Source organism: Bubalus bubalis, chromosome 22 (assembly GCF_019923935.1).
Source record: "Bubalus bubalis isolate 160015118507 breed Murrah chromosome 22, NDDB_SH_1, whole genome shotgun sequence".
In the NCBI taxonomy this organism is placed as follows: domain Eukaryota; kingdom Metazoa; phylum Chordata; class Mammalia; order Artiodactyla; family Bovidae; genus Bubalus; species Bubalus bubalis.
In genome coordinates, this window is record NC_059178.1 from 61,552,096 (window position 1) to 61,558,843 (window position 6,748).

The 6,748-nt window shown below is 40.9% G+C and overlaps 1 pseudogene; it reads right to left on the reverse strand.

Annotated features, from left to right (window-relative positions):
- Positions 1 to 840: 840 nt before the first annotated feature.
- LOC112581461 lies at positions 841 to 1,873 on the reverse strand (annotated as a pseudogene).
- Between the last annotated feature and the right edge of the window lie 4,875 nt (positions 1,874 to 6,748).

The window sequence follows — 6,748 nt, forward strand, 5'->3', positions numbered from 1 at the left end:
GGGTGGCCACAAATCTTCAATCTGTAAAAATGCAGTATCTGCAAAGCACAATACTGTCAAGTGCAATAGACAATATACATCTATGCACAAACACACACACACACACACACACACACATACATAAAGAGACGACCAATTATGTGTTAGGGATATTCCTAAGCCTGGCATGCTGCGATTCATGGGGTTGCGAAGAGTCGGACACGACTGAGCGACTGAACTGAACTAAGCTATTTTCACTTGACATGTAATTTAATTTCCCTGAAATTTCTGTAATGTAATTATTATCAATATCTCTATTATTCAGATGTGATAATATATGAAACCCCAAAACCACTGGACACTGCAATGACAAAAGCAAAAAATAATAAAGGAAGTAAGAACAAAACAATAAAGAGAATATATATATATTTATATACACATATGGAATCTTATTCTCTGTAAAAACTGACGAAGATGTGTTCCTTATTGTAAAATAACAGGTGTTCTATTGTGAAATGAATCATAGTCCCCATTATGGATGTTAAAATAAAATGTGATACTTAGTCCATTAAACTCATGAAAGTCTAAGAGAAAATTAAATTTGTGTGTTTTAACAGTCCACTACACTGTCTAATTTAAAACATTTCATATAGCATCAAAGCAAAGAAGTAGGCTGCACATTTTGAAATATTCTCAATCCTAAACTTGTAAATTGAAAAGGCACAAAGATAAGAGAATTAAAAAGACTCACTCATAGCTATTCACATCTTGACTGCTCTTTTCACTCCAACACTGAAACGCATCATTACCCTTTCATCAGCCTCCAATTTCTAACCCTGAGTCCTGCTAGGAAAATATTCCCTAGGATAATATTTTGGAGCTCACCACTTTTCTGAGCGCTTCTTTCACATCCTTGTTCCTCAGCCTATAGATCAGGGGGTTCAGCATGGGGATCACTACAGTGTAGAACACCACGGCCACTTTGTCAATGCCCGTGCTGTTGCCAGATTGGCACCAGCAATAAATGAAAAGGACTGTTCTGTGAAAGACGATGATGGCAGCGAGGTGGGAAGCACAGGTGGAAAAGCTTTGCACCTTTTGTCTACAGAGGGCATCCTCAGGATGATGAGAATAAACAAGTAGGATGTGAGGATGACCACAATGGTGATAACCTCATTGAAAGCGGCCACAATGTATAGCACCAATTGATTCATGGTGACATTAGAGCAAGCAAGAGACAAGAGAGGGGGAAGATCACAAAAGAAGTGGTTGATCACATTTGATCTGTAGGATGGGATCTGAAGAGCTAAACACAAGTGAATCACAGAACATACAGTAGCATTGAGATAGCACAAGTCACCAACTCCATGCAGAGATTTTGGGACATGGTGACCATGTACAGCAGTGGGTCACAGATGGCCACAAAGCGGTCATAGGGCATCACTGCCAGCAGAATGACCTCAGTTACCCCAAATGTGCAAAACAGGTAGAATTGCACAGTGCATTCCAGGAAGGAAATGGCTCTGTCTTCATTTAAGATGTTAGCTAGCATCTTTGGCGTGTTGGTCGTGGAGTAACAGAAATCCACAAAGGACAAGTGGCTGAGGAAAAAGTACATGGGGGTGTGGAGTCCAGAGCTGACCTGAATGAGACCAATCATGCCCAGGTTTCCCCAAACTGTGACTCCAAGATGGAAAGAAACAGCAGGAAGAGGAATCCAAGGGGGCTCAGGGGCATCTGAGAATCCAAGGAGGATGAAGTCTGTCACAGCAGCGCAGTTTTCCTTGTCCATGTCCTCACTTTACCATGGTTGCAGAAAAATACTAATAGTTACTCTCCATGAGTTCTTCCCCAGTTTAGTTTTGACTGTCTCCTAAAAAGGGAGAAGGCAGTGGCAACCCACTCCAGTACTCTTGCCTGGAAAATCCCATGGACAGAGGAGCCTGGTAAGCCGCAGTCCATGGAGTCTCTAAGAGTTGGACATGACTGAGCAGCTTCACTTTCACTTTTCACTTTCATGCATTGGAGAAGGAAATGGCAACCCACTCCAATGTTCTTGCTGGAGAATCACAGGGACCCGGGAGCCTGGTGGGCTGCCGTCTATGGGGTCACACCGAGTCGAACACGACTGAAGCGATTTAGCAGCCGCAGAAGCATTCTCCTAAAAGAGACATGACAATATATAGGATATATTTTATAGCAAAGAAACAAGACATTGCTTTGGGGAAGTTTAGGAAAAGCTCAGAAATTGCATCACTCAAATACATCGAGTCCCTAGTTTACTTCACAGATCACAGGAAAGGCTTGCATCCATATGAGCCTGTATGATTCTTTAAACTGCTGCTGCTACTGTTGCTAAGTCGCTTCAGTCGTGTCCGACTCTGCACAACCCCATAGACAGCAGCCCACCAGGCCCCCCGTCCCTGGGATTCTCCAGGCAAGAACACTGGAGTGGGTTGTCATTTCCTTCTACAATGCATGAAAGTGAAAAATGAAAGTGAAGTCGCTCAGTCGTGTCCGACTCTTAGCGACCCCATGGACTGCAGCCCACGAGGCTTCTCCATCCATGGGATTTTCCAGGCAAGAGTACTGGAGTGGGGTGCCATTGCCTTCTCCCTTCCTTAAACTAGTTATATACAATTTGGGGCTTAGAACTGAATCATCAGAAAGATATCAAATATTATTTAATTATCCATATTGTTTTTTTATTAAAGTAATATATACACAGCACTATATATAAGGGTTTCCCTGGTGGCTTATTTGGTAGAGAACCTGGCTGCAATGTGGGAGACCTGGGTTCGATCCCTGGGTTGCGAAGATCCCTGGAGAAGGGAATGGCTACCCACTCCAGTATTATGGGCTGGAGAATTCCATGGACTGTATAGTCCAAGGAGTAGCTAAGAGTCGGACACTACTGAGCGAATTTCAGTCACTATATATAAAATAAATAACGAGGACTGCAAAGGGGACAATATTCCATATCTTATAATAATTTATAATGGAGAAGACTCTGAAAAAGAATATGATATATCTATATCTATATGGAATAGATACAGTTACATAGATATAGATATATCGCAATCATTTACTGTGGACCTGAAAGGAACACAGCATTGAAAATTAACTCTAGGTCAATAAAATGGTTATTAAAAATATTCCAATACCTTTTTACTGACTTACTCTTTAATCATTTCTCAAAGTATTGGGATTCTGTGGATAATTTTTTAGAAAATCTTTTATAATGAAATATGTGAAGTATGCTTATTTAAGATTGCTAATTGACAAGTGTTCATTTATTTAAATATGGTTTAGTTGGGAAAGCAGATTCTATAATCTATATTAGTATATTTTCCTATAAAATTTGCATAGTGATTTTGTTTATTATGGCACACACTGTCTGTCATTCTTCAGGGAACTGATATTCAAAATCTAACATTCTGTAACTGTGACTCTCAAGCCTTATGAAGACCTATTTGACAAATATATCCTCTGTTTTAGCTTATTTGAAGAGCTAAACAATGATGGGAACATGTAATTAACAGAAATGCTTGCTGCTGCATTGCACCATTATTTATGAAAGAAAAATTTAGAAATGAAGTGTCGAGCAACAGGGAAAAAGTTCAAAGATATACTGCATACATATTATGGAAAATCACTCAGCTTTTTGAAGAAGTTTGCTTTTCACATGTACACCCGTGGTGGATGCATGTTGATGTATGGCAAAACCAATACAATATTGTAAAGTAAAAAAAAAAAAAAAAAATAAAATATAAATTTATTTATTTTAACTGGAGGCTAATTACTTTACAATATTGTAGTGGTTTTGCCAAGAAGTTTTAATGATCTAAAAATGATTATGATAAGATGGCAAGTAAAAGCATAGTAAACCAGACTGCACACACAGAATATTATACAGACATACATAAGCTGCATTGTATATCTCATCTTCACAACATCCATTAAATATAAGTATTTTATTCTGATAACTTTAAAAAGAAACTTTAGAAAAGAATCTTGCCTGAATTCTCACAAAACATAAAAGTTTTAAGGGCTGTGTTTTTTTTAAATAAAGGAGATATATATTCAAAGCTTTTGACATATTGAAAATGCCAATGAAGGGTATTTTCTCTACTCACCCTTAGTAACAATAAAATGATTTGGAGGCACCAGTTGGTTATTTTCAGGGGGTAAAAAATCTGGACTAAACCCCAACACATCCGGTATTTTCCACATTCTTCAAATAACTTCAGAAAGGTTCATGTGTGCGTGTGTGTTCAGTTGTGTCCAGCTATTTACAACTCTAGGGACTATAGCCTGCTAAGCCACTACATCCATGAGATTTCTCAGACAAGAATACTGGGGCAGGTTGCCATTTCCTCCTTCAGGGTATCCTCCCAACCCAGGTACTGAACGTCTCAGGTGTATCCTCCAGGCAGATTCTTGACCCTTGAGCCACTCAAAGAGGTAAGTGAATGAAGTGAAAGTAACTCAGTCGCATCTGACTCTTTGCGACCCCATGGACTATAGAGTCCACGGAATTCTCCAGGCCAGAACACTGGAGTGGGTAGCCTTTCCCTTCTCCAGGGGATCTTCCCAACCCAGGGATCGAAGCCAGGCCTCCCACATTTCAGGCTGATTCTTTACCAGCTGAACCACAGGGAAGCCCTTGAAGAGGTAAAGGACATGTGAATTAAAATATTGTGGTTTGAAAACATAATTATTCTGAGGATATGGTTTTCTTTCCTCAATGGCCAGTACAAGTGACTTTGTCTTTTTCTGATTTCAAAGTAGTACATAATTGTGGAAAACCTTTTCTGGTTTTTAAAGAAAAATCAGGCTACTGATTACTTATAGAGAGAAGTGGTTCTTAACCAGGAGCGATTATAACCCCACAGGACGTTTAGCAATATCTGAAGATACTGTTGATTGTCACAATCGGGAGGGTTGCTACTGACATCTAGTGGACCGACCAGTGAAAGTGAAAGGGTTGGTCACTCAGCTGTTTCTGACTGAGACCCCAGGGACTGTAAGCCTGACAGGCTCCTCTGTCCATGGAATTCTCCAGATAAGAATACTGGAGTGGGTAGCCATTCCTGTCTCCAGGGGAGTTTCCTGACCCAGAGATTGAACCTGGGTCTCTTGCATCACAGACAGATTCTTTACCCTCTGAGCCATCAGGGAAGCCCCCTGGACAGATGAGATGCTGCTAAATAGTCTACAAGGTACAGAACAGCATCTCCCTCCCCACCCCCATCCTCCACACACACCCACAATACATGAAAAGACCAAAATACAATTTGGACCAAAATGTCAATAGTATCAAATGTGAGAAAATTGCTATAGAGAGACATCTACAAGTCCCTTTGGCACAAGGACAAAGTAATCCCTCTCCTGTCTGATCCAGAGGTGGTTCACATGTCTGTGTTCCCCCTGGAACACTTCCGAGGACCCCTCAGCACCTACTCCCAGCCTCAGAGTGACTGTCAGGAGACTCTCCCTGCTGTCTTCCCCAGGTTCCATGGATGGAGTTAAAGTGAGGGGGGAGGAGGAGGGAAGGGGAGAGGAGTTGAGCATTCCTCCCTGTTGGCTCACACTCTTTCCCTCTTACACTGACAGCTGTTTCAAATTCAGCTCTGCAGATGGAGTTGTTCCCATTTCCTGTCGAGATTGTTTCTCAGCACAAAAAGTGAAAATACTTTCAAAAAGGAGTGCTCAAAATTTGGGCATTTCTTAAAATACCCTATAAATACAGGCTAACTACAGACTTTTTTAAATGTCTAATGTCACTACCCTCTTTTACACTTGTTCCCCTTCTCATACATGGCTAACTATGCTACGCTTATGAGAAGACAAACAAACAAACAAGCTTCCACACCTCAGGAAATACAGTTCAGTCCATTCCCCCCAAAACAGAGTGTAGTCCAACCAACCTGTGGGATAGGCCTTGCTTCCTGTTTGTGAAGACGCTATGAGGGGAAACGCTACATGCTTTATGTTTTTATGTGTGTGTATCCTTGGAGCTCATATTTCTTAAGCTTCCAAACCAATCATTGATCTCTGTGGGACACCAACAAGACATCAAGCAAACAACTTCATCTTGAGAGCAAGCAACATCATCTTGGGACTCAAATAATTAAGGAGTTGTATGAGATGCAGTCAGATGGAAAAAGCTATTTAAAGCTGGTTCACGTACCAAGTCTCTTCAGTCATGTCTGACTCTTTGTGAGTCTATGGACCATAGCCCGCCAGGCTCCTATGTCCATGGGATTCTCCAGGCAATAATACAGGAGTGAGTTGCCATGCTCTCCCTCCAGGGGATCTTCCTGACCCAGGGATTGAACCTGTGTCTCCTGAATTGCAGGTGGATTCTTTACCCACTGAGCCACCTGGAAAGCCCCAAGTTGGTACATGTTATTACAGTTCAACACAATTCCTTTCAGATGTCATGATTAACTGCAGAGCATTTTTTGCTGTATTCAAACATTGCCCTCTGAACCAGGGATTATGTTGCCATTATGAAATATGTGGATAAGTCTTATAAACTGTGCCAGTCTTACACTTAGAGCTCCTTTCTTGAGGACATAGGGTTTGAAGTCACAATAGCATTCTGCCAAATACCAGAAAGGGGTGGAAATAATGATCCACCTTTGCTGAGAACAATAGCAATTGCTCACATTTGCTGATCACTTTGTATGTGCTGTGTACTCTTCTGAATGCAACCACACACACCTTTCATCTTAATAAAAATAAGTGAGATGATTACCGCTAT